The following is an 18233-nucleotide window of genomic DNA, read 5'->3' as shown; positions in this document are numbered from 1 at the left end:
GGCCTTCTCCATCACATTTGAGACATGGTCTCTGGGAAAAGAAGAGTCTTCTTTCGCTGGTGCTAGAAAGTGAAAGGGTCAGTCGCTCAGTCATCTCTGACTCTTTGCTAGAAGCAGTTATAAAAATATAGACTGAAGCTAAAGACTACCAAAGAGAACAGCCAAGATATGGAGAGGAAAAAAAAAAAACTCATCGTAAGGTAGTTTAGGTCCCAGGATGCAGCCAACCGTGAGATCAGAGACACCTATTGGATTTCCATACTTCTAACCATAGTCTAATTTGAGTTGGGTTTCTCTCACTTGCACCCACAAGAATTCTGCCTAAAACAGCAATCAGTAGTGGGAAGTGGGGTGTTGAAACTGACAGGCATTACAACATGAGTCTGGTTGAAAACAAGCAGGATGCTGGGCAGTGAGAGTGGCCTTTTGTTACTGGGAGGGTGACAGTACTGGATAAGTGGTAACAAAGCAGCCTGGCAGATTTTTCCTATCTGTGTTCTGGGACTCAATCTAGTTCACTTACGTGTGTCTGGGGAACCAGCTATGACAAAGTTAAAGCGGGTTGACCGTGTTTTAATCATGCTTCAGTGAGGTCCTAGACGTTTCAGGCCAAGCTCACCCTCTGATAGGAGAAGGGAAGGGTCCACAGAGTCTCACCATTTCTTCTTCCAGCAATCTTTATGCGGACACAAGAACTTATTTTTCTATTTTGAAAGGAAATCATATGGGAAGGCAGGAAGAGCTAGAATACTGAGGAAACCAAATTTCCCCAGCCCTCACCAAGTACTTCAGGCTAAATGCTCCCACCTGAAATAGACTATGATGTCACCATTTTAAAGCAACTTCCGGGAGGATAAACCCCCATCTCATTATCCCAGCCTATTCCAAGAACAGGGACCAAGAGGGAAACAGGTAAAGACATTGCTAAGAAATAGGAACTCCAAGTGGGCTAATCAGGAACTCTGAAAGCAGGTTGGATTCAAGGATCAGGCTGTGGTATGACTGTGTCTTAGTTGCTAGCCTATTGGATTTCCAGACATTGAATAGGCTGACCTCCCTCTGAGATTTTAAGGAAGTGTTATTTCCAGAGACTCTGCAAGCCCTGCAAACAGGCTTGTGATTGATTGCTCAACCCCTGAGGCTGTCCCCAGGCCCCACCAAAACCTCTACCAGAAGTTCTCCAGCAGGTCTTCCTGAACTTTATGGTTAAGTTCAAGGAAAAGATTCCAGGAAGTCATATTTTAGCCCGCCTCTGGCCCAAGCCCCAGTGCAGCATGATCAGTAGTGAACCGGACACTGCACTTTCATCTCCATCTGGCTTGTGTGTCGAACACACAACTGATTCTGAATCTGGAAAGGAAGAACGGTAAGTAAGCTTCTGCCTCAAACCCCAACACCAAGGAGCTGGTACTTTATCCCATACACTTTGGGAAACAGTAGGGACTTATCACCAGTTTTAAGCAGGCTTAAGGCAGATAAAACTTGTGGTATGTTTTGTAAAGGTAACTATGGCAACATGGTGGATTGGCAGGAAAAGGGTAATACTGGAAAAATGAACCAAAAAAATTAGCAAGCAATAGCAATAGGAAAACTTATAAGGGCTTGAAGAGTTACAATGAGTAGGGGAAACACTGAAGGAGGCAGGAAGATGAAAAGCTAGCTGATGCAGGAAACGCAACAGAAGGAATGCATCCCTACTGGTAAAGGGAGCACCAAGGTGAAACTCTGTGGCCTGTAAATGGATACAAGTCACTCGCTTTGTTTTTGCTGGAGGGAAGGAAGAAACGGACAGCTGGAATTCTGTCCACAACAGAAGGGAAGATTTTTAAACCCCTGTTTATTTTACACTTGAAAAGAATTCATCCTGAAAACTGCCAAGCGGTAAAGATGCTCTTAAGGGATTTTGGCAAGATGTACACAAAGGAAAGCCTCGGTTAGCTACTGAACTGTTGCCCCCTGGAACCTTCAACCATAGCAGGCACTCAGGAGTCTCCAGGTCCAAGGCACAAAGTTTGTGGTTAGATAATAAGGCTGAATGACATTCTTTTTAGATCCCCTTTACCCTGGATGAGAGCATTGTGCTAAGCTATCCTCAAGGACTCAGCAGACTATAGAAACATGCAGACCAGAAAAAACTCACAACACACTTCCGTGATTTAGAAAGGCTCGAAGAGATGATTACTTGCCCAAGGGAGTTTAGCATCAGTCCTGTTTCGTCAACATCCCTTCTGTTAAACACTGCATTTCTCACTGCTGTGCCTTTCCTGCTTTGTCACAGCTTTATTTTAGTCCCTAAGTAATTCTACTAGGGGCACTGAATAAATACTCATCGGTCTCTGAGGCAAATGTAGATTCTGTTTGGCAGTTAGAGTTTGTTCATCTTGCAGGGTTTATGTGAGGTCTATCAAGTGGGCTGAGTGCCTAGCTTAGATCCCACCATATAAGAAGAAAATATGGCGTCTATCCCCAACTACACAGAAAATTGTGGCTTTAGCTACAAAACTGTTTAGCAAAAAGACACTTTGCTATTACAAATATCTGGTAACCCTTCCCTGTTTTCACTCCCATCTGTACTTCCTTCCCCTTTGATGTTTCTCAAGAATTACATTTATCACAAGAATTCAGAAACTTAGTAGGTTACACTAAAAAAGAAAAAACTTAATGGTAATCAAAACACCACTCAAAACATTCTTTGGCTGGCCCTGAGGTTATTATTCAACAGCATACTGCTTCTAACTCTTCACAAAGACTAAAAACTGTTTCTCATCATCAGTAAGAAGACTTAAGTTCTTTCCCAGAAACAGCTTAAAGTTCTTCCCCAACTTGGCCAGCTGCACTTGAATTCAGGGTTTCCGCCCTAGAAAGAATGTAGTTGTGTCCAAGTGGCATGAGTCACAGAATTCTAAGCAGGGGAGTTTTCATCTCTTTAAGAGGGGCAACGGTGAGTTGTTTTTTCTGGTGAAATAATGCTTAAAGTGGACCAGGACTCGAGCCGGCCCATCTCATAGCTTTTATCCATGCCTGGGAGATATAAAAGGAAAAACTGATGAGAAAGAGAATATTTGAACTCTGGCTGTGGGCCAATCAACTTTGCAGGTTTACCAAGTAATCTTAGCCAAGAACAAAGGTTCTTGAGTGGCAGTATGGACAGTATGGCGGGCAACAGTCCATGGGGTCACAAAGAGTCAGACATGACTGTGTCTGAGTACAGCACATGGAAGATTAAGCCCCTCTGGGATGCCCATGAAGGGCTGGCTGGCTATCTGTAGGGAGCCCTATAGTCTGCTGAGTCCTTGAGGATCACTCAGCACAGTGCTCTCATCAAGTCCTGCCACCCTATTTGCTGCTGTGATCTCCAAAGATAGACTGCATCCCAGCTTCACCTTCTTTGGACTTTTATCTGGAGAGCTCCGTCATTGTTTCTGAGATTTGCAACAGTTCATCATGACTGGAACATCATTTACATAAAGATGAGTTTTTATTCATAGAAAGAAAAAGTTTTCGGATGGACTTACGATTATGTGACTCATGCAGGCTTTTTTTTTTTATTGCTGAGGATGGATCCATTTAATTTTACCGAAAGTCTTCCATACAATATTTCGGATTTGAGAAAGATACAATAGATAATATCAGTTCTATTTGATAGAATCACATAACACGCATGCAGCAAACACCTACTAGAATGTGAGCTGCTCTGCTAGAAGCTTTGGGAAATAAAAAGCTGAGTAATGCATAGGCCCCGCTCTCTGATAGCTCATAATCAAGAGGCAAGACAAAGCAAAGGCACGTGTAACCACAATACAAAATGGGCTGTGAAAAGCTTTTGGTTACTTTCCATAGACTAATGGAAACACACTGAAGGACTGCATGCAGGAGAGTGACATGACTGTAACTGCATTTTACAAAGATCACCGGGCCAGCAGGATGGAGAACAGATTTAAAGGGAAGAACTGAAGCAAAAAGCATTAGGAGGTTATGGCAACAATTGAGGTACAATACAAAGGAGACTCAACCTAGCACATGGAATACAGAGGAAATGCATGAAAAGGTTTTAAGCAGAAGAAATTAATAGGATGGAGTGGCAAAGGATCAACTGGTGAGGGATGCTGAGGGAATGTAAAAAGGAACAGCTAGGCTTCTGCCTTCAGCTGCTGGGTAGAAAGCAGTGTGTGCACTGTAGGAGAACACGGCAGAGCGAGGACAATCAGGCCAGGCTGACACGAAAGAGCCAGGGGAGCCCTAGGGAACCACGCCACCCATGACAGAGTGGGTGCCTGCAGTAGCTTCACAGCAGACCTGGTCAGGAAGGCAGGCTCTGGGCCACGGATGCCAAGCACAGAGTTGGACTTGAATTCAGCGAGCTGGGGAGAGGCTTGAAAGCAGGAGAAAAACAAGATTGAAGCACTTCTCCTCTAAAACTAACCTAATCAACAAAGAGACAAAGATTCCAAAAGGTGAAGCGGTATGAAGACACCTAGTTAGTGTCAGAGACAAATTAAAAGGCAAGTCTTTGGACTCCTGGTCCAGTCTGTGCAAAGACAAGGAACCCTGCCTGCTTCTCAGAATTCTATGTCCTCCTCTATCCAAGAAGTCCTTCCCCCTGAGGGTAAGATGATTTGAGAGAATAGCATTGAAGCATGTATATTACCATATGTGAAATAGATGACCAGCCCAAGCTCAGTGCATGAAACAGGGCACTCAAAGCCAGTGCACTGGGACAACTCAGAGGAATGAAATGGGGAGGGAGGTGGGAGGGGGGTTTGGGGCGGGGGGGGACACATGTACACCCGTGGCTGATTCATGTCAATGTATGGTAAAAACCACCACAATATTGTAAAGTACTTAGCCTCCAATTATAATAAATAAATATTTTTTAAATATATAAGAAATACCAAGTAAGAAAAAAAAAGAAGTCCTTCTCCCTTAATCTATCCCAGCCATGATATTTAGCTTGGACTAGAACATTTGGCACATTAAGAAAATGAATGGCTACTTCCACTATTTTTTGGTAACAACCAAAGAGCCCAGTCCAGTGTTCTAATCAAAAAAAGCTTAAAAATACTGGTGATTATAAATGCAGATAGTGGCAATGCTCTTTAAGACTCTTTAAAAGTCTAGTGGGAATAAAGAGGGTAGAAAGACACTTTAAAAAACACTTTAAAAATAATAAAATGGCTTCCAAACACACATTAGTATAGTTGCTGTCGTTCAACCATCAAGTTGTGTCCGGCTCTCTGCAGCCTCATAGACGGCAGCACTCCAGGCTTCCCTGTCCTTCACCGTCTCCTGGAGTTTGCTCCAACTTATGTCCATTGAGTCAGGGATGCCATCCAACCATCTCATCCTCTGCTGCCCCCTTCTCCTTTTACCTTCAATCTTTCCCAGCATCAGGGTCTTTTCCAATGAGTCAGCTCTTCGCATCAAGTGGCCATAGTTCCCAATTGCAGCAAAACTGTTCGGGAAGAACAAGTTTCTATTACCCAGGAAATAAAGATTGAGGAGGAGGGCAGAATGAGAGGTGAGTGGACTGCCATTAACTTCATTTGTCTTAAATAAGTATTTTGATGAACAAAAACAATCATGAAATCTCAATACACCAACTTCTAGTCAGCAGATGTGTTTCAGGCACATGTGAGCTTGCGTGCATGCATGCGCTCACAGTTCATCTAGAACTTGAGGGGAAACATTGGAAATCCAACAGTCAAGGTCAGGCTGAAGCAATGGACGTTCCAGTGGACTTCCCAGAGCTATTATTTTCATGACATAAAATGCTGTGCATTTGTTCTCCCTTTTTATTAAGGCCCTTGGGTATATTTATTTTTTATGGTTGTTATTATTTGCTAAAGTGAATTTAAGAGAGAAATTCCATGAGAGCAAAAGGATGAGTTTTTTAAACAAATACTTTGTAATATAACTTTACCTCAACAGCTCTCTTTACCATGTTTATTCATGAGCAGGCAGTGAATTTTAAATCTGCTCCTTCTGTAATCCATCTCTTGAGAAGAATGAAAGTTGAGCTTGATGAGAGAGAAGGCTCACAGGAGAAAATTTCTTACTCTGTGCTAAGCAGTCATCCTAGTTGAGAACGGATTATGGGAAAGAGGAGCCATAAAAAATAGCATCATCAAAGTAGCCTATGGGAAAGGAAAAAGAAAGAAGCAGAGTGATAAAATAAAAGCAAGATTATTAGAACCAGCAAAAATTGATTCTTTTACATGTACTGATCCTTTTTTCCAACATTGCTTCACCTAATATTATCATTTTCATAGTACTGTCTGGATTATATCAAAAGTGTTGGCCCACTGCAGCATCAAGTTTGGGAGCCATGTGGTCAATCCCATCACCAGCAAAGCAATTAATTATATACAACTACTTCAAGGGTGGCTCAGGCAGTAGAGAATCTGCTTGCAATGCAAGAGACCTGGGTTCGATCCCTGGGTTGGGAAGATCCCCTGGAGCAGGCAATAGCAACCCACTGTAGTCTTCCTGCCTGGAGAATTTCATGGACAGAGAACCTGATGGGCTACAGTCCATGGGATCACAAAGAGTCAGACACAACTGAGCAACTAACGCTTTCACTTTCACACTCCCAAATAAACAAATGCTGATTCAGAGAAGGGATGTAGACAGAAGTAATGGATGACAATAGAAAGAACTGGGAAGGAATGGGGGTGGGGGGAAAGTCACTCAGAAGCACAAGACGTGATTCCTTATGAAAGAAAATGCATGTTTAAATTTTATATTTAAAAAAGAAATGTACAGTAAATCTCAAAAATGTATTACTACAGCTATTCAAAACTAAAATTAAACAGATATGATGCACACTGAAACTAAATATTAATATATTCAAAAAAGAGAAAATGGGGAATATAAACTAAAGCCACAGATAATCTCAATAATGTTGAAATTACTCAACATTACTCAAATTTACTCAAAATTACTCAAAAGACTGTAAATCTAGATGAACACTTAAAGGCAATTTATTCAAGAATGAAAAAAAAGAAAGTGAAAGTATCAGCCACTTAGTTGTGTCCGACTCTTGGAGACCGGGCTCCTCTGTCCATGGGACTGACTCTCCAGGCAAGAATATTGGAGTGGGTAGCCATTCCCTTCTCAGGGGAGCTTCCTGACTTGGGTCTCCTGCATGGCAGGCAGATTCTTTACAGTCTCAAACCTAAAAGAAAGGTTATTTATTTACATGACAGAATTATCTGAGAGCTTATGAATACCACTGATCATGTTTTATAAGTGAGACAAATGTCTTTAACAGAAAAATAAAAGATTTTTGAACTTAGTGTGTCAAATGAATTGCTAAAAAAAATTTTTTAAAGGACTTGGTCTAGGATCACCAAAAATATTACAAGAAATTATCTACCATAACTCCTTCTTTCTTGGTTTTTCTATAAATAGTAATTTTACATTGGAAAACTTGGGGAGTATTTGCCATTGAATCATAGATCTGGAAATAATCTCAAGAAGTTGTCTAAAAACCTACATTCTTCCAGACAGTAATGATTTCAAACTAGGCTGACTTATTCCTATTTAAACTTTTCTAACAAGGCTCAGAAAAGGAGATGCTACAATCAGCCTTGAAAATGCCCATTGGTCAATTCCCAACAGCCTCAAAAGACTGTTTTTAACTCTATCATGGAACAACAAAAATAATCAAGTTTCAGAAAAGACATTTTTCCTAAATTTGATTGTCTTTGGGGTAGTATGCTGTTTTCTTCTTATGACTAAAAAGTATAAACTAAATTAATTTAGTCTATTTTGCTAAAATAAAAAAAAAATTATTTAGGTTTAGAGGCTAGGCAGTCCAAGGAAGAGCCTGGGAAAGACCCAGACAAGCAACAATCTAGCTCCAAGGAGACCCCATGTCCACTATGGGCAAACTATGACATGACTGGCCCACTGGGTGAATCACAACAGCCTATCTATGTCTGGAAATGAGAATGCAGAAGTAATCAACTTCTCCGCACTATTTGTGGTTGGAATCTTCAGTCCTAGCCTTGGAAAAGGCCCTCCACATCCCCCCTTCCTTGTAACAAAAATGAAAAGCTAAGAGAAATTTTCCTCCCTTCTTAATCAATGTCCCTAATTTCAGCTTGGAGCCTGTACAAAAGCAAAATGTTGGTACCTTGTGGAAGTCACAGCCTCAACAACAACAGTGCCCCTTTCTGGATCCTGCCCATCTCCTTTCACACTATGCCTCTTTTTAAAGTTCATCCACAATTAACCAGTAACAACCTTGCATCTCCTGTGCCACCTGTTGCTGAATATAGCATAAAAGCACTTTTGCTCAGCTTGCCACCCTAGAGAAACCCACAAAAATATCTAAAAATACAGAGGAAAAGCTCCCACTTCTGCAAAACATGGGCAGTATCACAACCACAAACCACGCATCCGAGAGCCAACCTACCAGGCACTGTGCAATCTAGACTGAGTCACTTAACTGCGTACGTGCACAGTTTCTCAGATGTTAGGTGAGATAAAGGCATCCCCCACAGTAAGTGAAGGTCACAGCCAGTAATCTTTGAACTGAAACCATGTGTTCTTGACATGAAAACAGATGATGAGAGGCAGAGAATGGTCCCAGACAGTCATAGAGCAATATCACAAAACTGGAGAAAGGAGAAGGAGCTCAAAGTGAAAGCATGTCACCTTACCTTTTCTATGGGATGATCCAGCCTCTTACCCAAGGGAAATAGGCAGAAGTGAAGCAGAGTGGAGGAAGGAGAGGAAACAGTGATGGGCAGAGAACAGTGAGCCTGTGATCCAAATGACGGCTGTTCACTATACTATTCTCTATATAGGGGAAAAACACAGGAAAATTGTGTCCCTAGGCAAAAAGGGAGTGTCAACTTTGGGAAGGGAGAAAGTCTCCAAGACAAGAAACCCTAAGGCGGTCAGCAGGTATCCATGACTTACTGCACCATTGCTACCCATTCAGTGTTACCCCCAACACCCATTCTCTACATACACACAAACACACCCACATACGAACTAGGGCCAGGAGTAAGGTGAGGCAAGTAAGGAGCCCAGGGAGACCCTGAAAGTCTGTTGCTCTTGAATTTTGCACCCCAGGCACTGCTTGTCTCACCTTAACCCCAGTTCTGGCACACAAATGCATCAGTGTGTCAGGAAACCACTGGCTCTATTCAAATATGAGGAGTGAGTAGGGGAAAGAAAGAAAATGAAGATAAGAGACAAACAGCTCTCCTTGGCCTCATAGAAAAGACAAAGTCATCAGAAGGGGAGGGAGGGAGTGTAAGCCCAAAGGAGGGGAAATAACAGTACAAAGAAGAGCTTGTTAAATTCTAGAAGAATATCATATGCAAGAAAGCAGAGCTCAGAAAATAAATGGAAGAGGAAAACAACATTTCAGTGGTAGATGCTACACAAGAAGAAATTAAGAAAATGGAATAAGAACAACTGAAAATATCCTCAGGGACATAATAAGTAGTCTTGAGAAAATTAAACAAAATGAGATAGAAAAGAGGAATAATATACTTAGAATGTCTAGAAAAAGTGATACATAGGGAAGCTAGATTTAAAAATGAACATACACATAATTGTTGTGAAGACAGAACAGAAAAATGGAATAGAAGAAAATGTACAAAGATATCCTAGAAAAATAAATAAATTTCCTTGAACTAGACCCTTCCAGGTACAAATTATTAGAGTAAAACATGCAGTTGTAAAAACATTACCAGTATGATCAATGGCAGTGTACACCCTGGAAAAGTATCTGACTGCCATTAAAAATTAACAAACATTGTTTAAATCTAGGCATAAAAAGCAAGTAACTAATCAGATAGATCCCAAATTTTTCCACAAAATTTCTCAATTCCAGAAAATATTTATAGTCTTGAGAGTCAGTTTGGGCAATAACTTAGAAACTCTATAACCCATAAGACCTAAAAGGAAAGAAAAATGAAAAACTGGGAATTCCCTGGCAGTCCAATGGTTAGGACTTGCCACATTCACTGCCTTGGGCCCAGGTTTGATCCCTGGTCAGGGAACTAAGACCCCGCAAGTTGCCCGCCCCAAAAAATTTTAATTTAATTTAAAGATTTTTTAAATATTGAAAGGTAAGATCCAGTCAACATAAAAATGAACAAAAATAAATTACTTTGGAAAGAACAGACAGGTGGTAAACATCGAATCAGTGTGTACATAGAACTATGCATAAACATAAATCTCAAAAATCTTGAAAATAAAAAAAATTATAATATGAATAATTTTCAAAACTGCCATCCAGGTGAAAGCTGGAGGGGGGAAATGTGCTAATTTTCTAATATTCAGAGCAAGGAGTCAATAGATACTATCCAAAATTTAAATCTGTAGTTTTTAAAAAAACGACTACATTCTCTGTATCCTCTTAGCAAGATACCTTGAGAGCCAATTTGCCTTACAGTGAAAATTTATTTGAACTTCAGCAATACTTCATTTAATTCTGTTTCTTCTTTTTTTTGGCTAAATTATTAACAAGATAAAATTTAATGCATAGCACTTTCAAGTAGCAGTGGAGAATAACTCCATTTTTTATAAGTATTTATATCTCTATGTATCTATCTTTCAAATATATACAGAAAGGTGTCTGAAATAACCATAAGTTATTTCTGGTAGGTAATTGAAGATATTTATAATCATTGCAGTTTTATACTTTCAGCATTGTGTGATATTTTATGGTGAGCAAGTATGATTTTTTTTTAAAGATAATATCAATATTTTTTATGTGACTTGTGGCTCTGTGGGTACAGAATCCATTGGCAATGCAGGAGAACTGGCTTTAATCCCTAGGTGGGGAAGATCCCCTGGAGGAGGTCATGACAATTCACTCCAGTATTCTAGCCTGGAGAATCCCCATGGATAGAAGAGTCTGGCAGGGTAACCATCCATGTAACCATCCATGGGGTTACAAAGAGTTGGACACGACTGAGCAACTAAGCACACAAAGAGAAAGAAACAGGAGGCGAGTGAGAAAAGAAGGGAGGGAGGTGTGGAAAGCAAGAAAATTTTCACCACATACACTCAAGCCAAGTGCCTTCTTTGAGGAAAACATGACTAAGCCACATTAAACAATTAGTGGGAAGAACACTTCACTTGGGATGGAGTCCAAGGCAGAACAGCAATAGTGATGGGCAGGAAGAGGGTATAGTAACCAGAGTTCTGCTGTTACCCTCTCTCTATCAAGGAGCCCAGGATTGCTTGTCTGCTTCTCCCTCTCTCCCAACAAATACAAACAATTGCACTTCTTCATTTTGCTCTGATAATAGGTGCCAATGGGAAACAATGCACCCTTGTGTTGTTCACCCCTCCCCTTGAAATATGCCCTTGGTTAGCCTGTTGGTGGGCATAATGCCTTAATATAAAGCACAAATTCCAAAGGTGAGAAATTTGTCAAATGAGTGCTAGGCAGTGGCAGGGACTTTGTCAGGAGAATTTCAGTTGAATTAAGCTTCTCAGGCTAGTACTTATCAACTGTTTGTCTATACCATCCTACCAGAAACAAAACTCTTTAACTCACAGTGGGAATTTTTGATGGTGAGTTTCTGACATGAGGACATTTGTGACTTTTCCTCCATTCGGAAATATTACTCCACACCTGAGCAGTTCAGGAGAGGCTGAGTTGCAGGAATGGGATAAGCTCATGACTGGAAAGGATCCAGGATAAGGTATGTAGAGATGGAGTGAGTATCTACTGCACACATTGTATAGTGATTTCTTTTTAAGATGGAAATTTAACATTCGTTTTGAAGGTCACTCTTGGCCTATTCAAGAGATAACTGTTTGACTCTTCATGCTTAAATGGCTTTCTACATCTCTCTGCCTGTGCTGGCTGTGGATCTTGGCAGGCTGGAAATTGCTCTGGGGTGGGCGGGGACACTCAATGACTGGGGGAGAGGAGTAGATGGATAAATACTCTGCAATAAGAGGAATCGGAGATGTGTTCCACAATCCTTCAGAAGCTCCCCAGAAGCACTGAGATCCAATTCCACATAGCCCAGTTCACTCATGACCACACTTTTCACTGGTTTTCCTTCCTTCTTCGTCTCACAACCCCACCATCTCACAGTGCTTTCTGGCACCTCATGCCGAAGAAACTACTGGTGTTCAAACCCTTATCTCAGGTACAGTTTTTGGCAGAAATCATCTATGTTAATCACCTCAGGTTGCCATAACAAAATAGCATGGACTGAGTGACTTAAACAACAGATATGTATTTTCTCACAGTACTGGAAGCTAGAAGTCCAAGATCATGGTGTTGCGAAGGTTGGTTCTAGTGATGCGTTTCCTCCTGGTTTGTAGATGGCCATCTTCTTGCCATGTCCTCACATGGCCTCTCCTCTGTGTACTGGCAAAGAGAGAGATCTCATATCACCTCCTCTTCTTACAAGGATACCAGACCTATTAGATTAATCCCTACCCTTATGATTCATTTAATCTTTATGACCTTCTCAGAGGCTCTGTCTCCAAATACAGTCATGTTGGGAGTTGAAGCTTCAACATATGAATTGGTAGAAGGAGAAGACACAATTCAGTACATTAAGACATCCTGAGATGGGACTTTCCAGGAGGGAGACATCAATTCCAAGATGCTTCCGCAGGGACTCTCCATCACAAGCGTGAGAGCTGCTTAACCTGAGTCAAGAGAAGGATGGGTAAGTTGTCCCCTTGTCCGACTATAGGCTTAACCAGGTTTCAACAGGTGTTACCATCAGAAGCTGCAGGTGAAGTTTCAGAATGGCAGGACATCATGACCTGGAGATTTCTAGCTCTTTTTACCATCTTAGTTGAGATGAGTAGCAACCAAGTAGTGGCAGTAGGGAGTGTAGGATGTCAATATACTCTCACAGAAGGGAGGAGCTGCAAATTCTCAAAAGAAATCTCACAGCCTTGAAAGTCAAGTTATAGAAACCTTACACTTGACTCCAAACCCCAGATACCCAATAAATGAAAGACATAGTTTAAAAAATTACTTATGGCCTTGATATATTTTTTCCTAAGTGACAGAACCACAGTTTCCTCCTTTGCAAAACAGCAATAATAATGCTGAATTGCAGGGTTGTGATGAATAAATGAGATCGAACACATCAAGTGTTTAGCCTAGTGCGTGGCACTCCATAAGTATGACTTCCCTTTCCCTTTCCACAAATATGAGCATCCTTCCTTCATCCCAGGAAACTGGGACATATACTGGTCTCTGGCTTCACTCCAGGACATTAGTCACACTTATTCTACTATTGTCATTAGTAGTTTTTAAAAACCACCTCTCGGTTCTTGTGTTTCCAATCAAATGATGTTAAATGAAAACAAAATCTCTTTTTCTTGGGTTCCTTAAGCCTTCTGGTTTCTACCAATGTAAAATTCTAGATGCAAATCTATCTTTAACTGATTTTTTTTTAAAAATCAAGCTTACTTTAAATATGTTATCACTATGGTTTATCCATCAGGTTCCTAGATTGAAACAAGGAATATCACAAGTGCCTACTTCTAGAGCTTGGAGGTTGGGAGTAGACCAGATAATACATTTTTCACCAAAGGAGAGTTCTATTTCATAGGAAAGAAGAGATAAAGTTATTTCCATTGCTTCTTCTCTTACTTATTCAATATGCTTTGTCTCTGTAAGTCAAGTTCCTTTTCAAGTTCTAGTTCTTTGATCTATAAGCATCCAAAGAACATCTCTTTTTCTTCCTCTCCCATTTCTGTGTTTCAAATTCCCATCCTACAGTGATTCCGCTCCTTTCCTCTCAGTACATCTATGTATTTCTCATACCACTTCTCTCACTCTCCCAAGCTTACACTTGCCATTTCTTTTCTTCCTATTAGCTACAACAAAGCCATTACAGGAAAGGATGTCTATGATGCCTTGTGACAGAACAGTGAAAGCCTTCAAGACAGTCAGGTCCTCAGACAACACACAGGTCCCAACTGATGTTCACACCATGCTCAGGGCTTACTGAGAGGGTCTATAGCTTTTAGGGGCTTTCCTGGTGGCTCAGGGGTAAAGAATCTGCCTGCAGTGAGGGAGAGATGGGTTTGATCCCTGGATCAGAAGATCCCCTGGAGAATGAAATCGCCACCCACTGCAGTATTCTTGCCTGGAGAATTCCATGGACAGAGGAGCCTGGTGGGGTCCATGGGGTCAGAAAGAGTCAGACACAGCTGAACAACTAACACTAATTATAGCTTTTATAAGAGTATTCTTTGACAACCTCCACAAAGGATTCCCACGTGGTGCTAGTGGTAAAGAACCTGCCTGCCAATGTAGGAAACATAAGAGATTTGGGTTCAATCCCTGGGAGGGAAGATCCCGTGGAGAAAGAAATGGAAACCCACTCTGGTATTCTTGCCTGGAGAATCCTACAGACAGAGAAGCCTAGTGGGCTAGTCCATAGGGTCACAAAGAGTCAGACATGACTAAAGCAACTTACCATGCACAAATGCTTTGACCTTCACCTTCTCAACTTCTCCAAAGTTAACGAGAGGAAAGCTCTTGTGGTCCCAGTGGAAAAACAGGGCAAGTCTGGTGTCAATAAACAAATTCCTTTATGAGTTGACCAAATATTCAGCCCCAACTTGCTGGGTGCTTCTCCCTGCTACCCAGTGTTCCAGTGCAGATTTGCAGACTTCCCTGTTGGCCACCAGGGACCTCAACCTCACAACTCACAGTACACAGGAGACAGGGGAACTCACAACAAGAAATGGGTTCACAGCCTTAAGCCATCGGAAAAGCTCAGTGCAGACTACCATCAGCGATCTCAGTAACATCCTGCCTTTAAGTCAACTAGCAACTTGGAACTCTCCCCATATCTCATGCACAGACCACAGACACCATCCCCCATGCTCTCAACCAGGAAAAGAACTCTGTTTGTCATTTTCCAAAAGTCTAGTTGCTCAACCTTTGCTGGACTATTTCTAGAAGGCAGCAAACCCAACAAGCCTGAAGGGACAATGTGGACAGAGTTTGCTCCCTCTTTCACATCTCATTTTAATCTCTTCTTCTGCAAAATAAACAGTCCAAGGCCCTTCTCTCATTCCCTGTTTATGGATACTTTGGTCCCTTAGTTGCCCTATTCTTATTACATTTGGGTATCAAAGCTAGTTTCACCAAGGATGTTTCCCATCATCACCAAGGGTGTTTACAATTCTAGTTAATATTATTGATAATGCTATTGACACAGTACTACAGATAATGTATTATTTATCACTTGTCTCTATAATGGGAGGCAAATGCCTGGGCCTTTAGGAGTGATTATTTACTTTCCTCTTTACATACTGGAGCACATAGTAACCACCACTTAGCTGCTAATTTCTGATTTTTCTCAAATAGTTGGGGAAGGGGTTTTTAAAAAATCACATCCATTTTCTTTCAAAATCAAAATATAGCTTCTAAAAGTCAAATTATTTCCCACGTATTTTTAAAAATTTAATATGATACCATTCCTGGAAAGAACCATCAACGAGAACTAAAGAGCAGTGAGATTTAATTCAATGAGGACTGAAGGGAAATGCATGTTAAAATATGTGGAAAATCTATGTGACACTGAAGAGGATCACACTGAGTCGAGCTAAATATAGAAGCCAAATTTTTAAAAAATTCTGAGTTTGTGTCCATAAGCTAAAATGCTGCTAAATATGTCGATATTAAAGAAAGCAGCAAACCAAGGCCCACTGTCCTGCTTCCTATATGAAGTGGGCATATATTAAGAAGACACTGGGAGGTCATTATACTTTAGAATCACTGCATAGCAGGCTGAGAATAGCATAGCAGGGAAGGACAAATGGAAGTCAAGAGGAGAAAGAAGGAAAAGGATTAAATCAGTAACAGAACAAGTCAAGCCTACTTGCCTCTACAAATACCATTTCTGCCAAGAGAACAGAGGATGAGAATAGTGTTTCATCTTCAATAATCCATCTAACAACCTCTCATGTAGCTACTATAATGATTTATGCAGTAATTTGTAGAAACCATCCTTATCTGTATTATCTAACATGGATTTGAAAAAAGAACATCACGTATATACCCTGAAATAAGAAAACTTTAAGAGACATAAGCACACATCCAGAGCTACTATTGAAGAGAGAGGAGTAAAAAGAAAGAATTGTTCTTTCCTGACATCAAAATGTGGCAGGTTTAAAACCAGGAGGAAGTTATCTATAGGTTTGTGCTGTTTTGTTTTGTTTAGATGATAGAATCTGCTGAGAGACTTTTAGAAATGGAAAGAAAAGCTACAGCAGATGCAGCCGAGACAACATGAAGAGCTGTCTTTCCTGAATCCCAAACAGCAGCAGATAAAAAGCAGAGAGTAAACAAAAAGGTCATCTCACACTCGTGGCCTTCTGAGTTTGGGGTTTTCCTTTTTCCTTTGGCCACTACCTTGCCAGTCATTTCCATGTTGTTTTTCTTGTTTAATCAAGAAAAACAGGCAAGACAAAAGGGATTATTTTCCAGAAGCTCTGCTTGTCTAGCGTCATAGGAATTTAAGGTTGTTATCTAGTATATTTGGGCTGATTCTTCAGGGGTAACAGCAAAGTCTACAATGTTTATGAATTTGTTTCCTAGTGTGATATTTCCACCACCTTTTACTCTTCCGGATGGGTTTCAACTGCATCTGTTTGCTTTTCCTGTTGCTTATGAAAGTACACCTAGTGTTCACTATCCACAGCTGCTTTGTATGAGCCTCAGAGAATTCTATGAGCAGGGAAATTTTAAAACATACGAGACACAGAGTTTTTCATAAAGTCTTATTAATCATATTTTGAAAGGGATAAACGTCTTGCCAAATTTGTCTGAATTTCTGGTCAAGTAAAAGGCAGGTCTTCAAACCATCAGACAAAATGTATTCAGTTTATATCTAGTGTGTCCAGAACTACACCCAGCTACCACATGGGATGTGGCATTTTTAAAATACAAGACATGGTCCTTGCTCTCCTACATGGTTTAAAGTTTAACTGAAACAATTTAGAGAGCAATGAAAAGGTAAAGCAGGAGGAAGAGAGGTCTCAGGAGGAACAGAAATGCCAGCAAGACCTTGAACTATTTAGGATTAGTGGAGAGGTAGAGAAAGGGGACTCCAGTCCAGGAATAGCAAGATTAAAGATATACAGGAGGGTTGCTTTGAGAATTTTCAGGAACACTGAGTAAGCCTGTGAGGAAGCAAGCAGAGAAAGCCAATTAACAAGTTCAAAAAGTTTCAATTATTTCATTTCAATTATTTCCAGGAAGGGGACATTTTTATGCTCATTAGAGAATTAAATGCTTTGATTAAATGGGTTTTTATCCCCATTTATCTTAAGTTCTATTTCCTTTAATGCACCATATATATATATATATATTTTTTTTTTTGTAGTAAACTAAATACAGGACCTGAAATAGTGCTTCTTCACAACCAAAGTATGACCTCTTCCCTGAAGAAACCACGTGTTAGCAGCACATGTTCCTCCTACCACCTGCCCACCCTACTGCCAGCCTGGTGATAGTTGGGGGTAGAGGGAATAACAGCATGAGTGCCTTAGGACTGGGTTTGAATTTTCTGGTTTGGGGTTTTGGTGGGACTTGTTTGTTAGTATTTTATATACAGATAACATTTTATTAATTACTTAAGTTCAATTCCCCTGGAAATGGAAATGATATCAGAAACCCATACCTGGAGAGAAAGAATAATTATTTTGTTTGGCTTCGGTAACATCCATGAAAGAATCTCCTTCTTTCTCAAAGCAATATATCTCAGAGGAGGCAGCCTATGTTTCTGTGTTCAATTAATATCCAGTAGATTACTGTGAAACTCTTGGTTCTGCTGTTTAATTTTAAAATTCCCCTTCACTTCTCCCCCTTCAATTGAACTGATGTTCAGGTAAAGCTATGAAACAATCCAAAGACAAATAAAAGGAAAGACAAACAACAGTAAGTACCATTTGGTGGTATCTTTCCCATGTCAGATCTCTGCCAAGTGCTTTACCTGCATTATCTTATATAATCCTTCCCACCATCCTATGAGATTAGCATTATAATCCCCATTCTATAAACAGGGAAACTGACAGGGTGGGTTGTTTCTAAAAGTTGCATTCTAGTGAGTGATGGAGCTAGGATTCAAGGCCTAGCTCCAAGAGGAGCCTGGTGTGCTGCAGTCTACGGATTCATGGCCTTAACCACCATGCAAATTTTAATATGGAATGTGGAAAAAGTGAAAGGGAAGAAGGGCTACAGAAGAGAACTGAAAGATGAT

At 40.6% G+C, this 18233-nt stretch overlaps 1 long non-coding RNA gene across 2 annotated transcripts; it reads left to right on the top strand.

The window, feature by feature from the left end:
• The first annotated feature begins 493 nt into the window (after positions 1-493).
• Positions 494-18040, top strand: LOC112578433. 2 transcript variants are annotated; one of them, XR_006544044.2, is made up of 5 exons: positions 494-1366; positions 5386-5518; positions 11510-11678; positions 12487-12665; positions 17358-18040. It is a non-coding gene; the product is annotated as an uncharacterized LOC112578433 (long non-coding RNA). The 2 variants fall into 2 exon arrangements; XR_006544045.2 differs by lacking the exon at positions 5386-5518 and having other exon boundaries at positions 504-1366.
• The last annotated feature ends 193 nt before the right edge of the window (positions 18041-18233 follow it).

The sequence above is a fragment of the Bubalus bubalis genome, chromosome 13, assembly GCF_019923935.1.
Source record: "Bubalus bubalis isolate 160015118507 breed Murrah chromosome 13, NDDB_SH_1, whole genome shotgun sequence".
NCBI classification, from domain to species: Eukaryota; Metazoa; Chordata; class Mammalia; order Artiodactyla; family Bovidae; genus Bubalus; species Bubalus bubalis.
Note: the sequence above shows the minus strand (reverse complement) of the source record. Positions and strands in the feature narration are given on the sequence as shown.